The 16,757-nt window shown below is 44.1% G+C and overlaps 2 protein-coding genes across 6 annotated transcripts in view; one reads left to right on the forward strand and one right to left on the reverse strand.

Moving 5' to 3' along the window:
- The window catches only part of CDK5R1 (cyclin dependent kinase 5 regulatory subunit 1), a 70,706-nt gene that overhangs the window by 24,033 nt on the left and 29,916 nt on the right, over window positions 1-16,757 (forward strand). The window lies entirely within an intron of this gene.
- The window catches only part of MYO1D (myosin ID), a 352,821-nt gene that overhangs the window by 17,366 nt on the left and 318,698 nt on the right, over window positions 1-16,757 (reverse strand). The window lies entirely within an intron of this gene.

Consider the following 16,757-nt stretch of genomic DNA (forward strand, 5'->3'; position numbering starts at 1 on the left):
TGGGAGGAGGGAAGACGACCTCCGAAACAGTAAGGATCCAGTTCCTAATCCAGCTGTGACGGACAGATAGCATGCACTGCGATCCCCATGTAGTTCTGCAAACCGCTTTGGAGAGCCTCCTTGAGAACAGGGTATAGATGTGTCAGTAACACAGGGGCAGTCTTTCAAAGCAGGCAAGGTCAAGCTACAGGAGAGCACATCTGAAAAAAACTCTTACTATACCTAGAGGAAGCATGGACAAGGCATTTCATTTCAAGGCAGTCCATGGATGGAATACGGGACTGCAAGCATAGGGAATGAGGAATCACATCATTTCTCTTCCCCTACCCCCCCTTGTAAACTTTGATATAGAAATCAAAATGGAATATGATCAAACTTTATTGTGTAAAATTCAGGAGGGGGTCACAAAGAGCCTAGATAAGCCTCACTCCGTCATTAAACTGAGTCAAATGCCTCATATGCTAAACTGCCAAAATGTAAGTTGAAGCAAGGACCTATCCTTATCGCTATCTCTAATCTGACTGGCTGCAGAGAGAGGCACAGTCAGATGGGAGAGATTTACTTTGGGAACCTAAGATCAGCTATAAAATATACCCTCATCTCATTACCACACTTTGGTTATTAACAAAAACTGATCGCCTGCCACCCCCCAGGTGCACATATGCTAGGTACAATAGAAGTAAAGGAGGAATTTCAGTCAGTATGTTGCACATCTGCAGAACATAAAGGCAGTGTTATGCTGAGCCATTTTTAAAATAGTACATGCCTTTTCAGACACTTACTGCTCGCTGCTCCTGTAGAACTAAAGATTCAGCTATACACTTAAGATGAAGCATCCTGTATAGATTTCCTGTTTCCTGGAATATCTTCAGCACATCAGAACGTGACATAATTTAGTTCCTAACAGATGAGTGTTCAGTGGAGCTGGTCAAACATTTTTCTGTTGGAAAATGTCATTTCATTGAAGTTGACAGGTGCCTCAGCAACACCTTGATTTTGAGGTTTTGTTAAAAAATAAACAAATCCAAACTCAACACTTCAAGAAGGTTGAAATGTTCTATTTTGACCTTATCAGAATGGTAGGTACTGATTTTTCATTTTGAAATTATTTTTATTTTGAAATAAAATTTATAATATAAAGAAAATAAAAAAAAATCAAAAAGTCAAAATTGAAACAAAGTGTTATCAATTTTTTGGGGAAAAACTCTGTTTTGCAGAAAGTTTCAGCTTTTTGTTCCAATTTGGCATGGGAAAAAAATAAGTGAAAAGTCAGAATTTCCCCAGCTAGCTCTAGTGCTCACACCCAGAACCTGCCAGGTCAATTCACACCCTAGCACAGTGTTTCTCAAATGCAGCCACCAGGGGCTTTTCTTGTGGCCATAGCCTCCTGGGCTGTTATTGGGGTGGGGGGCAAAGCAGCGGCCCCTCCCCCTCCCTGGTGCTCCTGGATGCGCTGCCTTGGTGTTGGTTGCTGGGGCCAACAGCAGGGACTGGGCCCTGCCCCCACCCCCACTTCCCCAGATACCTGGGGCACTTCCCCCTGGAGGAACAGGTAGCCAGTGAAATCCCCACCTTCCTGGGGCAGTGGGGCTCAAGCTTTGGACTTCAGGCCTGGAATGGCAGGGCAGCAGGCTCTGGCTGAAGGGCTTTGGGCACTAGCCCCGGGCTCTGGCTGCGTGGCGGCAGGCTCCAGCCACGCAGCTTTGGGCTCTGTTCACCAGCTGCAGAGCTTCAGGCGGCAGCCCCCTGCTGCCTCCCCCGGCCACTCTTCCATCCCCATCGCCTCGGCCCCTGCTGCCTCCCCTGACCCCCCATCCAGGGCTTAATTTGTCCACAGCCTTGCCGGGGCTAAGTAAGTCTGCCGTGAAAAGTGATTCTTGTATATTTGTTAATATCACTTTTCACAACAGACTTACTAGCTAGCAATAAATAAATTACAATGATTTGGACATGTGTATGTGCATATGTATTTGTTTTTCCTAAAGCTAATTAAGTATTTTAGAGAAAAGCGTGAGAGCGGCCAGCAGCAGGAGTTGGTGGCCACACTCTGAGGTCAACAAATAATTTGTCCCGAGAACCCCTGCCCTAGTGGGCAGTAACAGCAAGACCAACAGCAATTGAGTGGGTGTGCCACCAGAAGTGATACCTGTAAGGATGGCCCCTTGTCCTATGCAGCACTCTAGTACAGCATAACATGCTAGGGAATCCATAAATATGCAGAACTGCGCCCTTTCCCTGCCACCCCCCACCCAATTCTGATCCCTTGTGTATTTTGTTTGATATTGAAATCAATTTATTTTACTCTCCCCCTAAAGATAAAAGTTGCCAACCTGCTGGAGATTAATGTATTGAAAATGAACAAAGAAATTATGGGCCTTGGTGTGCGGAAGCTGGAGGTTGAGAGAGCTGGGCCACTGCACAATAGAGGCTTCTGGCACCAAACGTGTGGGAAGTAGTTTGAGCATTGATACCAGGAAGAGTGTTTCCTCTGTCTTTCCCTTCATGTTTTGGACAACTGCTACTTATCATATGCCACTACATTTCCAACAACATGGCAAGACTCAGACATCTTGATGCTGTGTTAAAATGTTCAGCAATGAAAAAGTTAATTTTGACATTTAAATCATAATCATTAGGTTCCAGAATCAATGCCACATAGCTTGTTGTGGGATGCCTGCAGATTCACTACGACAGTATTGCACTGTTTACACTTGATTCCATGCGGACTACAGACAAATTCTGGATCACTATTATGAAACAATAAAAAAATTATCCACAGTTATGAGACAATTTTAATGGCTGCATAACCATGTTATATCCAGGGATCTTGTTACCATTAGATCAGTGATTAGGCAGACAATGGCAGCAGGGGCACAGTTTGCACTGCTTCTGCTTGTACTGTGCTTGTTCTGTAGCTAAAGAGAGGATTTTACTCTGAAGCTGAACACAAATTTAGGTTACATATTGCAATGGCTCCTACCACATCATCTTTTCTAGCTAAATTGTCCTAATTCTTAAACCTTCTAACAACTGCCATTGGATGCAGCATAATTCCTAAACTAGTACCTCTTCTGAATTTGCAAGCTAGCATATTTTCTATTATATTTCCTTTGACTCCTAGGGAAGCATTGAGGGTCACTTCTCATCCCTACTTTCTGCTCTTTATTAGAATCAAATGTTGCAATAAGAGGCTTGATAGCAAGCCTGTTCATTCAATAAACCAGCTATACCAGGGATATATGAATCAAGACCCTTCTGTCTAGAAGGATTAAGATCAGAACATCAACTCGTTCAACTAGTATGCCAGGAACCCTGCACTATAAATGCATATACAGATAAATAAAATAAAGCCACCCAGGAAGATGAATGAAGGCGTGTTCCCAGGCTAAGTCATAAGCCCCAATTAATATACAGGCCAGGTCTGGAATAACCTTTCAGACACGAGGCTAACAAGAGGATGACTGTGAAATAGACTGCAGCATGGATTTACAACAGGTCCAAGGAATCTATAGCATGAGAAACCCCACGTAGAAATTCTGAAAAACGACTGCAAATACCTGTGCAAATGGGCTTTCCTACCCCACGTGGGGAAACAAGAACAGTTTGACTGTACCTGGGATGTGTCATCCAACCCCTAGATGCATTGGAGGTGCTAGGCTTTGCCTTCCAAGAGCACAGGAATACAGGGCTACGCAGCCACTTGTCACCAAAGATCGCGCACGGGCCAATGATTTTCCAGTATTAAACATCCACCACGGACAGTTACTGAATTCTGTGAGGCACACCACATGTGGAAGCCATCCCACATTGAAGTGCTTATATCACTGTACTTACCCAGATGATTTCCCTCTGAAGTGGGAATAATTTATGGCCGTTCTGAATTATAACTGTCACCCCAGCTTTCCCTGTCAGCAGGTGCAGAGCACTTGCTGAAATGAATGGAGCCCTTCCCAAAACCTGGCCCATTTTGACGGCTAAAATGAAAGTGATGACAGCGGCCATGCAGCCTCAGTTAATTTCTCCCTTGGAAGGGATTTGGACAGGGGCTCTGTATGACTGTTTTAACTGCATGCCAATATAAACTGGACCATGCTTTTGAAATGGTTTCCTCCCTTTACTGTTTGTATCACAACTTCTAATCCACTTCTCTGTATAAAATCCCAGGACGACATATGGTAGACGGGCAGCTGGCAAACTGCTGAGGCAGAAGCTGCAAGCTGGGTTTCTGCCTATACTGTCTCTTTGGAGAGTTTAGTGTAGCGATGGCCAGGGAGTTATGAAAAACATAGGGCAGGTGTGGGGGCCAAACCCAACACAGCTGCAGTACTGGAGTACTTTTTTGTGTGTGAAAAACTACAATACCAGTAGCCCTTTCTCTCACATGAGCACAAAAAAGGTGGGGGTGGAAAGGAGAGCAGCAGCTCTACTCCCCCCCACAAGGCTTTGAAAGCTTACAGACTGCTGGTAAATGATGTGGACTCTCAGCCTCTGTAGCTGTTATGCTGTAGGCCCTTCTTCCATGGCCTACAACAGCAGCTTCCGGACATCCTGGCTATGCTCCCAACCTGCAGCCAGTGAAACCCGGAGCTACTGTGTAAGTTAACAGCGTTGCCTCCATTATATTCTGTACACATCTCGGTGGAGATCGTTAGAGCTGAAGTAGAAAGTTTAATGGGAGAACATTTGTTGCCAGTTGAGCTTACTCAACAACACCACATCTTTCAGCTAGAAAATGATTCACGTAGCTCCCTTTAAATAACGCCTGAGTGCGCGCACAGGGGAGGGAGTCAAAATGGAGAAACTACTGCTTTTAGCACTACAGCTCACTCGGTCACTATAGCAACCTGGATATTAATTATTACATCTGCTGCTTCATTTCTGCCAGCCAACCACAGGCTAGGGCTGACATGCTGGGAAACCACTACAGAGACGGCTACATCGGCTGCCTCTGACTATTGTTTAGAGCATCGTTTTACGACCCCACTGCACGCTCTAATTCTGAAATTATTCTCCGCCTCCTCCTGGAGGCCCTGCCTACATTAGACTTTTCTACCCAAAGCTATTATTTATTGCTGTCACCAGTTCCGCTCCCCCCCAGCAGCAATAGCCGGAGCACTAGGAGGCATGCAGCCACAGGAGTTTTAATCCCGGTCACACTGACCTGCTTTGAGCTGGGTTAGAGGACACCATGCATAAAACAACAGTTGTCTCCTGGTGCCCTGTCTGCACTAGTATGCCCAGTGGTGAAGCTGAACCGATGATAGCACTGATGGAAAAATCTTTGGCAAAGAAATCTCAGGTAGACACCCCCTCCCCCTCTTGGACTGTCTTTTACCCGCAATGTGATGATTTTTGGTTTGACACCAGCACTGGACTTTCCCAGCAAGACTCTTTTTGGGAGGAGAGGAACTTGTTCTCGTAATGTTAAACAGAAATATGGAAAATCTGAATGCATCTCTCTGCTCTCTTCACATAGCAGTACCCCCCAAACAAACTCACCTTCCCCCTATGATGCAAAATTTCATCATCAACAGGAAGTGAACCAGTCACAGTTTAATAGAGACCAAGTAATGTAAGTGTCCATGAAGGTTGCCCCTGATGATGCAGGAAAGCCAGTATCACAGCCAGTTAGACACTAGGAGAGTCATTTTTGAAGCCTAAATGTGAAGGTTATCAAAGGCAAGTGCCAGTGGGTGTGGTGTGCCTAAGCTTTTACAGGTTTATCGAATGCATTCATGTGGGACGGGTGCGTGAGAAAGACAGCCCCTCCTTTTCCAGGAGTCTTATTACTGCACAACATTCAGCTTGCGACTGAATCACCCTTATTGGATTTAACCTAATGAGGAGGAGTCGGGATCAAGCCTCACTACTGTAAAAAATACACTCCCCTGTTTGACCAAAGTAACCATCTCTTGAAGACAATGATTTTTCAGCTTATGACTTTCAGATTTACCAGGAAGTCAGTGCTGCCCAGGATGACATTACTGTGATGGTGACCCCATCAGGGACCGGTCTATTACATCATATAATTCTCTGAGGCGTGGTCTACCCTGGGAACATATGTCGATATTGCTATGTGTGGACAATCCACACCCCGGAGCGACGCAGCTATATCGACCTAAACCCCGGTGTAGATAGTGCTATGTGAGCGGGAGGCCTCTAGACTTCAGGGAGGTGCAGACAAGCGCCTCACTCCGCACTACAGAGGTGCAGCTGCGCTGCTGCATGGCTGCAAGTGTAGACTGCCCTGAGTGCCCGTAATGTGCTAGGTGCCTCTCAGAACAAAGGCAGCTTCCAGAGCGAGGCAGGGGGAGGGTCAAATGGACAAGGGGATGATGACAGAGGGAGGGGAAGGAGAAGTGACAATAAACATCACGCTGTTACTCAAGGCCTGGACATGGTGACTGTTCCATTACATGTAGGTTTTTGCTTTTTAAACAACTGCCACTTTCCCTCCGCTCGTACTCTTTGGGTCTGGCCTTCGGAGGAACCTAGCGAGGTGAAGGAAGTGCTCTGGCAGAAGGATTCAGAGGAAGCCCAGGCACAGTTGCAAGGAGAAAGGCCGGTGCACTGATGGAGAAGAAAGGGTGGGAGAGAAACATGGAGCGAGGCCAGGGCCTTCGAAGGAAGGACAATATACAGCAACGGGGAAGCCAGTGAAGTGATTCTGTAGGCGTGTCTTCTGTTGAACTGTTTTGCCGCATTTCCCGCCATTGGCGAGAGTGCTGGAGTAGACGGGGATCCAGCTGGCTGCCAGTGTTTTCAGCACCAAGTTTAACCATGCTCAGAACAGGTTACACCACTTTTTAAAGGGCCATTTGCTGCTAGCACCTTGTCTATACTAAGCTCCACCAGAAGTAGCAATGAATGGAAAGCAAATGAGGGGCAGCACGAGCTTTCACATACGGACAGATTTTATAATGTTTATAGAAAAAAGATGACAGGGAGCACTCTATGTCTACTCCCCTGAACAATCACGGGAAATTGCTGGCCTGAGATGCATTCACCTAACCAGAGTTTCATACGGTCCCCATCACAATGGTACTGGAGTGTTGTGGTGTCGGAGCCTAACGAAGGAAACATTCTGTAATCCATTGAAATGCAGGTTATGACTATAATGTGTGATAAAGTTATTAGCACTAAAACAGAAAGTGTTAATGTGGACCAGATTCTAAGAAACACAGAAGTAAACCGATTAAATTTTTTGTAGAAGGACAAATGGGTAGGATGGAGACTGTGAAGAAAGGTTCCTCTGCAGAAACCCCGCATTGAAGGAAAATCCAGGAGCAGATAGAGAGTAGTTGTGAAACAAAGTCTTCCACAGTGCAAAACAGTGCCAATGGGGTAAGTAACACAAGGGGAAAATAATATATATAAAACAGGAATAAAATTTTGAACTCCTATGCCGTCTTCCAAGGAATTATCACAGCAAGACAATATTAAAACAAAGTGATAGCTGGCACTCTAGGTGTTTGGTATCAGCTCTGGGCTCTCTAAAAAACAACAAACCAGACATTTTAAAAAACCCACACAATCTCATAACTGAATCATTAAAGGTAACCAACTTCCAAGCCAAAGGACATCTAGGAATACTGAACCTGCTTCCGCATATTTCCTAAAACAAATCTCACGAATGTACAGCTCCATACAGGTAACTAATAGTTAGAGATACCATACCTACCCCTCCCCGGAAACTACAATAGCCACCTTTCAGAGGATGATCCCAAAGTATGCTTTTGGGGATTCTACCCATCTGCCTTGAAGGAGATGCATTAAATCCTGATACCATGTAGATTGGTAAACTGATCTTTATGTGTCAGCAAAATTACAGCCAAGAATTTAAATGGTTCCTACGGGGAAAATACCCTCAACATGAAGTGTAGTGGGGAAAAGAATTGGGCAGAGGTATAAAGGGATTGTTTTAATTTGGGGGTCAATCAATCACAAAGATCCAATTACTTCTGCTATTGATGGTTAGTGTTCTAACTGCACTGATAAATATCTTAAATACTGCACATATAGGAGTAATGGAAAATGAAAAACTGGAGAGAGTCCAGCGAAGAGCAACAAAAATGATTGGGGTCTGGAACACATGACTTATGAGGAAAGGTTGAGGGAACTGGGATTGTTTAGTCTACAGAAGAGAAGAACGAGGGGGGATTTGAAAACTGCTTTTAACTACCTGAAAGGTGGATCCAAAGAGGATGGATCTAGACTATTCTCAGTGATAGCAGATGACAGGACAAGGAGTAATGGTCTCAAGTTGCAGTGGGGGAGATTTAGGTTGGATATTAGGAAAAACTTTTTCACTAGGAGGGTGGTGAAACACTGAAATGCGTTACCTAGGGAGGTGGTGGAATCTCCTTCCTTTGAGGTTTTTAAGGTCAGGCTTGACAAAGCCCTGGCTGGGATGATTTAGTTGGGGATTGGTCCTGCTCTGGGCAGGGGGTTGGACTAGATGACCTCCAGAGGTCCCTTCCAACTCTGATATTCTATGAAGGGAGTCTCTAAGCTGTCTAAAGAGATCTGTGCACGAATCCAGAATGGTGGATGAATGAGCCAGATTTATTTTCAGCTGTGTTTGCTGAGATGCTCCATGGTGATCCCAACATCACTTACACTGAATAAAAAAAGCTGGGAAGCTATAGTCCCAGAATAAAAATTCTGGCATTTCTGCTCCAGTTATTGTTCTCTCTGCCTTCTTCGCTGATATATTAGCACAATTCACAAAGGCAGGAGAAAGGCAGCTTGCTGTGAAGAAACAACTATGTCTCATTTAAATAACTGACCTATTTCTGCTCTTGCTCTGCCTAATTTACTCAACAAGAAATTTGGATTTGCAGAAATGGCTGAAAGAAACATGCTGCGCTGACTCACATGTAAACACACTCCCCAGTGGCAAAGCCAATATGAAGCAGGGTGCACAAGACAGCAAAATGACTTTTCTGAACATGAAAGGACTTTCACTGGTGGGGAAAGTGTCATTTTTCTAAGAATAAAGCTAGTTTTTGTTGTGGGCTTGGCACCTGGTGCTGACTAAGGGATTAACTCCCAGGTTCCATTTGTCCTCCTCAGAGTTCCCCACAGTATACAGGTTTGGTTTGGGCCCATGTGAACAACCAGAATACTAAATAAAAGCAAGATACAGGCAAATCGACAATCTCCCTAAGATTTAAAGATATAAATAGAAGTCTTCTGAGAATTAATGTATCTTTTAAAACAGAAGCCCCCTCCAATCAAATGAGGTAGCTCTAAATTTTGTTGGTTTTGCAGGATTAAAACGAGGTATATTCAATATTTTTGTGCAATAGCATTGAAATGTATGCCTTTTTTATTTCAGTGTTCATGTGAATATACTTAATGATGTTACAATTTATGCATGTGTGAACAGTTGCTGTAGTTTGTTAAGTGACTTGGAAACAACATACTCCCTGCTGTCTGCAACTCTACTTCCTGTTTGGCAGGAGAGTTCACACCAAACAAGAAGTAAATATTTATATTGTCTGTGCTACTCCTCTGCTGATCAAACTTTCAAATGATCTCTAGTGCACATCACATTGCTTTACTGAAAGCAAGGGAGAAAAGACATGTCAAAATTAAATTAAGAGAAAAGTTGTACAGAGGAAAAGGTTACAATTTAGATATCCAGCTCCTAACTAAACTGTGTTGTTGTTGTCTACGTACCCGATTGCAATAGAAGAACAGGCTCCAGGATGCAAGCTTTGGAGGCCAGACACGTTACTAGGTACAGTAAAATGCCTTTAACTACCATCTGGCACAGTTTTTATGCTCAGCTGAAATAACTGATCTTTCCTCCTATCTCCACCTGCACTACAGGGGAGTTTTTAGTTAAATGCTATTTCTGCTGATGAGCCTCCCTCCTCACCACCCCCGACCTTCTGTTTCATGTAGATTGGAACCAATGCCAAAACCTGTAATTACTGGCAGTGACAGACAGCACCACTGCTAGTTTCTCTGCAGTAAGTCACAGTGCGGCTGCTACACCTGCCTGCCATTGCAAGGTTCATTTGGGCCCACCACTCCTTTGGATTTTACCTAATTCCTATTTCCCAGATATTAACCTCTCCAAACATGGACACCCTTTGGTGGTACCACATTGATCTAAAAAACTAGACATGTCATTTTGTTCCCCTTCAGAAACCTACAGAATGAAAATATAATATTTCAGATCTGAAGTAATCAGCCTTTCTAATTCTGTACTGCAAAGGTCTGGGATATCTGGGTTTTGTTCCTAGGTTTGCTACAGACTTCCAATGTGAGCTGGGGAAATAACCTCCACCACAAGCGTGTCTCAGCTCCCCTGTCTGTAAAGGGCTTAGCTACCTACCTCACAGGAATATGGCAAGACTTACTTCATTAATATTTGAACTCCTCAAATGGAAGAGTGCCAGACAAGGGCACAGCATTGAAGTTCCATCTATTCAGAGCTGCCAAGCAGTGGCATGCTCACCATTAATATCCATGTTTGAATGGAAGGTGCTATAGAAGTCCAAAATATCAGTGTTGCAGGGTCCATGCAGGGAGGAGGCAGCAAATTTACACAATGGGTGTTGAAGAGTTTGCTACATCAACTAAATGCCAGCAAAAATAAAGCCATTTACAAACCCAGTATCTGTAAGCCTCAAGCATTCGGTATTAATTCTTTTTACAGCAGCCATTCCAGTTGAGGAAAACATTCCCCTCCTCTGTTTCTAATCAGCTTCCACCCTCCTTTGGGCTTACCAGAGTTAAATCTTCCACATTGCTTCCTGTGATAAATGGAAAAATCAAGCCGCGAATTGGAAAAATGAAATGCAATGCTAATGCCTCCACCAATAACAGATTAACTCTTTGTTCCAAGGCTATCACAGCACATCAAGAGGCTCCCTGAAAAATGCTATGTATTTTGTGAAGAGCCATTGCAGTGACAAGATAAGATGCCACCAATTTGTGAAATAATTGCTGAGAAAAGAAACATCCCCCTCCACCTTTTGAGGCATGGTCTGTATTCACACTGACTGATGAGCTCGACTGTAGACTTACCAAAAGGGCAGTGAATCTGATCTCAATACATTGCTTGAAAAATAACTACCTTATGGTATCCAGAAAGTTGTTCAGTGTATTTTTTAAATATTTAAGCAATCTTTCTTTAAAAAAATATGGTATGTATTTCTATGTAGCAGAAAAGACCTTGCTCTTAACAATGGAGATGGGAGAGTGGAGGGAGAGGGCCAAGGATCGGAGGTGGCAATGAGCATTCACTCTCTCAGGTTCTTGGCTAGTTGGTTCCTGCTCAGCAGCTTAGGGCCATATACCCCCAGGTCAGATTGGCAGTGATCGTGCAGTTTTTTCACCTTCCTCTGCAGCGTGGGGAGCAGGTCACTGGCCAGGATTATCTGGGTGTATCTCACTTAATCATTTCCCTGCCACTGGTGCACCTCATTCCCTCTTATTCTCTGCCTGTGGCACGTAACAGTCTAATCTGCTGTGGGCTGTAATATTTTGGTTTCATTTTAGTTGTAGGGTTAAGTGCTCAAGTGCTGGGTAGTGTTGGTGATCTGTGCTATACAGAAGATCAGACCAGATAACCTGGTGGACCCTTCTGGCTTTAAATTATAAAATTTGATGACTCCAAGGTCAGAAAGCTTTTCTTTGCCGTTATGGAGGTAACACTTGGGGGCTTGCTGCAGACTGGCATGGGAATCTTCTTTTTCATAAAGTTAAATAATCTCTGAGAACTTCCCTTACCATCCACAATTGGGTGCATTGCTGCCTTTCCCTTTTTCAGTCACAACTTTTCTAACTACAGCAATTACTTATATGGAAAAGTAATATATTTGTAGTTTCTTTTAATGCAGTTTAGCAGTTGATGCAAGAAGGAGGTAGCAGAACCATGTGACCAGAAAGCTCTCCTTCCCACAAGCAAGTGCTCCCTCGACCACAGTGGGGAACTTCAACTCTTGCACGAGGACTAACATCCACACCCTGAACACACAGACACACGAAGTTGAAGGATCAAGAGGGTTTGAGTCTACAGAAATGTCCCTTGAGGGATTTAATTGTCACAAACCCTTGGACTTCTCTTCCCTGGTCAGTTCTCTCTTGGTACATATACTGCACTCGTCACCATGGTATCGATGCACTAAAAGATGCTCACGTTCAACCAGCAGTTATGGGCTTGATGAAGGAGTCAGAAGATGAAATTCTATGGCTTGTGCTATGCTGGTGGTCAGATGTCACTAGATGATCATAATGGTCCCTTCTGGCCTTTAAATTTATGACTAACTCTGTAGAATATTTTTTTAAAAGAATATTTTTTTACAGTCCCTCTCTCATTAAAATCCTGGCATCTATACTGACAGACAACAGACCCATTCACACCATTAGCTAAAAAACAGTTTATAGCTCATACATAAGCTTCCAAGTTTTGTGCAGCTCTGTGCATGGACATTTGATTCAAGTTATTTAGTGAACTAATTTGCAAATCTACATACAACCAAAAACTTTCAGTTTGTAAAAGTGGGGATTTATTACTCCTGAAAGGTGTTGGCTTGATAGTCCTGGGATATGAAGTCCTCCGTTTATCTAAAGGACAGTAGCAGGGCAAGCTTTCTACATACTATCTGCATTCCATGCATATGAAAATGAAGAATTCTGAAAGCAGTGTCTGTTGGTCTGTGTACATGGCCTTCCTCTCCTCGAGCCTCCAACCGAGGAGATAAAGGGCAGAAGAGATTGACCACCTTCTAGTTCCTTCTCTGCTATGAATCCATGAATGATCTGAAGCAAAGAGGATGGGCAGAGGAATACAGATAGGGACCATACATCTTGAAGAACCTCTACTAATTCTAAGATAAGTAACTCTCTCTTCTTCTTCAAGTACCAGTCCCTATGTATGTTCCATTGTGGGTGACTGACTGACAAGCAATACTCAAGTAGTAGGAAGGTGCAAGAATGCAGGCAGCAGAGATGTTCGAAGGACTGCTGTTCCAAAAGATGCATCAGCAGGTGAGTCCTGTACTAAAACAATGTCTTGCGAGCATGTGAATGGAACTCTACACATCTGCTTTGCAAATGTCAAGTCAAGGTATTCCTGAAGCGAATTATTGATGACACTTGTGCTTTTGTAGAATGAGTAGGAGGAGGGAGATGAATCAACTGATACAGCCCAAGATTCATTTCGAGCTCCTCAGAGGATATGACTACTTTCCTCTATGAGAAACAGTCTAGGAGATTTTCTGACTAGTTTTGTCCTTTGCAGATAAGAGACTAAGTCTCATCACATGTTGAGGGAATGAAGTCTCCTCTCCTCTTCAAAGGTACGTGGTTTCAGAAAAAAGAAACAAACAATAAGTAGAATGACTGATTCCAATGAAACTCCAAAACAACTTTGGGGGTGAAATTAGGAAGTAGGAGTAGGTTTCTTTACTGGTGGAAAGGTTCTAACTAGGCCCTTTCAGAACCTGGTAGTCAATGGGTGAGCGAGAATTGAGTAACTATGTGAGGATGGGTGGGTGGGATGCACACAGTGATTGTTGCCATGTGGACCTGTAAAGAGTTGATGGGAAGACCAGCTGTTTTGAGCGAAAGAAGATTATCCAGAATAAGGGGAATATAAAATTTTTTTGTGTGCCCAGATAAACTCTTTCACTAGGATAAGTAGCATTTCCTTGTGGAATCTTTTTGACTATCAGTAAGTATGTTTTACATGGCTTCAGAGTGTGAAGGATCTAGAATTGATGCTTACCCAAAAACCATGCCCGAGTAGGAGCACAAGGGAGGGAAGGCATAGTTAAGATGAGCTGACCACTGTAGGAGGAGATTGTCACCCTAAGAATGAAGCACTAGGGCTCCTTTGAAGCAGTATACATTGTACTTCCTGTTCTTTTGGGAGGTGAACAGTTCCCTTGTGAGTGTTCCCCATAGACCAAAATACTGCTTAGCACAGAGTCAAGTAGCTCCCACTTGTGGTTGATAGCAAAGTGCCTGCTGAGGGAGGAGTCTGCCAACACATTTTGATTCCCTGGAAAGTAAACTGGTGAAAGGGTGATTCAATTACTGATACACCAATTCCATAGACTGACTGCTTCTGCCCTTGGGTCTAGATCTCACTCTTCCCTCCCTGTTGATGCAAAAGGCAGTCATCATTTGTCTGACATTATGAGGACATGGTGACACTGATGAGTGGGAGAAAGGCTTCATAAATCTCTCAGACTGCCCACAATTCCAGAATGTTCATGTCCATCCTGGCCTCTTGGGACATCCAAGTACCCTTTGCTGTGTGGCTGTCTACATGGGCTCCCTAGCCTAAGAGGAAGGCATCTGTAATGACTGTCCTATCTGGTTAGAGGGAAAGAAAGGGAACGCTCACATACCTATTTGTGATTATTCCACCACGGTAGATATAATGTTACTTTGGTGAGAACTGTTCCTATAACATTCATGGACTGTTTGCTTGGTGAGTACATTGTGTGAAGCCACACTGTTAGGCTATTCCACTACTCCTCGCATGTCAATGTCCAGTGTACACAGTCAAGGCAGGAGTTTACAGAAGACGTTTCCAACGTTATCTGGGGAAAAAACTGAATACGCAGTTTATAACATAAACAGAGGGAAGAGTCTGGGAGTGGACAATATTCGTCCAGAATATCTCAAAGCAGGGGAAGATACTCTCTTCAAAGCATTGGCGCAATGGTTCACCATCTACATCAATAGCAAGCATGTTCCAGATGTATGGAAGAAATCGAAAACAATATTATTGATGAAGAAAGGTGATCCAGAAAAACAGAGCAACTGCTGTCTGATCATACTCCTCTCACAAGTGTATAAAGACTTTAACCACATCATACTCAATCGGATTAAAAAGGACCTCAAAATGCACAAAAGCAGAGAACAAGCTGGTTTCTGATCAGGGTATCTGACAACTGATTACATCCCCTCAGTTGGGCGGCTCATTGAAAAAAATGCAAGGGATACAAAGTACCATTGTGCACTGCATTTGTCAACTACAAAAAGGCATTCAACTCGGTGGAGAGTAACACTGTACTCAATGTGCTCAATGAAATCAGAATTGACCCGAGGTACACTGAGCTGCTGAAAGAAATTAATTGCAATTGCTCGACAGAGATAATATTATTGAATGTCCCCGACATTATTACTATACGTAGAGGAGTCAGACAAGGCAACACAATCTCACCGAAGCTGTTTGCAGCAGAACTGGAGTCGCTGTTCAAGAAATTGAACTGGGAGGAAGGAATCAGAATTGACGGGGAAGTTAACGCTCTTCTCTTCGTCGATGACTGCATAATACTGGCAAAGGACACAGCAGAACTGGAGAACAAACTGCAGCAACTGCGAACACCTTCACATGATATCGGGTTGAAAGTGAACACATAGAATCATAGAATATCAGGGTTGGAAGGGACCCCAGAAGGTCATCTAGTCCAACCCCCTGCTCAAAGCAGGACCAATTCCCAGTTAAATCATCCCAGCCAGGGCTTTGTCAAGCCTGACCTTAAAAACCTCTAAGGAACGAGATTCTACCACCTCCCTAGGTAACGCATTCCAGTGTTTCACCACCCTCTTAGTGAAAAAGTTTTTCCTAATATCCAATCTAAACCTCCCCCACTGCAACTTGAGACCATTACTCCTCGTTCTGTCATCTGCTACCATTGAGAACAGTCTAGAGCCATCCTCTTTGGAACCCCCTTTCAGGTAGTTGAAAGCAGCTATCAAATCCCCCCTCATTCTTCTCTTCTGCAGGCTAAACAATCCCAGCTCCCTCAGCCTCTCCTCATAACTCATGTGTTCCAGTCCCCTAATCATTTTTGTTGCCCTTCGCTGGACTCTCTCCAATTTATCCACATCCTTCTTGAAGTGTGGGGCCCAAAACTGGACACAGTACTCCAGATGAGGCCTCACCAATGTCGAATAGAGGGGAACGATCACGTCCCTTGATCTGCTCGCTATGCCCCTACTTATACATCCCAAAATGCCATTGGCCTTCTTGGCAACAAGGGCACACTGCTGACTCACATCCAGCTTCTCGTCCACTGTCACCCCTAGGTCCTTTTCCGCAGAACTGCTGCCTAGCCATTCGGTCCCCAGTCTGTAGCTGTGCATTGGGTTCTTCCGTCCCAAGTGCAGGACCCTGCACTTATCCTTATTGAACCTCATCAGATTTCTTTTGGCCCAATCCTCCAATTTGTCTAGGTCTTTCTGTATCCTATCCCTCCCCTCCAGCGTATCTACCACTCCTCCCAGTTTAGTATCATCCGCAAATTTGCTGAGAGTGCAATCCACACCATCCTCCAGATCATTTATGAAGATATTGAACAAAACCGGCCCCAGGACCGACCCTTGGGGCACTCCACTTGATACCGGCTGCCAACTAGACATGGAGCCATTGATCACTACCCGTTGAGCCCGACAATCTAGCCAGCTTTCTACCCACCTTGTAGTGCATTCATCCAGCCCATACTTCCTTAACTTGCTGACAAGAATACTGTGGGAGACCGTGTCAAAAGCTTTGCTAAAGTCAAGAAACAATACATCCACTGCTTTCCCTTCATCCACAGAACCAGTAATCTCATCATAAAAGGCGATTAGATTAGTCAGGCATGACCTTCCCTTGGTGAATCCATGCTGGCTGTTCCTGATCACTTTCCTCTCATGCAAGTGCTTCAGGATTGATTCTTTGAGGACCTGCTCCATGATTTTTCCAGGGACTGAAGTGAGGCTGACTGGCCTGTAGTTCC

The sequence above is a fragment of the Lepidochelys kempii genome, chromosome 27 (assembly GCF_965140285.1).
Source record: "Lepidochelys kempii isolate rLepKem1 chromosome 27, rLepKem1.hap1, whole genome shotgun sequence".
Classification (NCBI taxonomy): Eukaryota; Metazoa; Chordata; order Testudines; family Cheloniidae; genus Lepidochelys; species Lepidochelys kempii.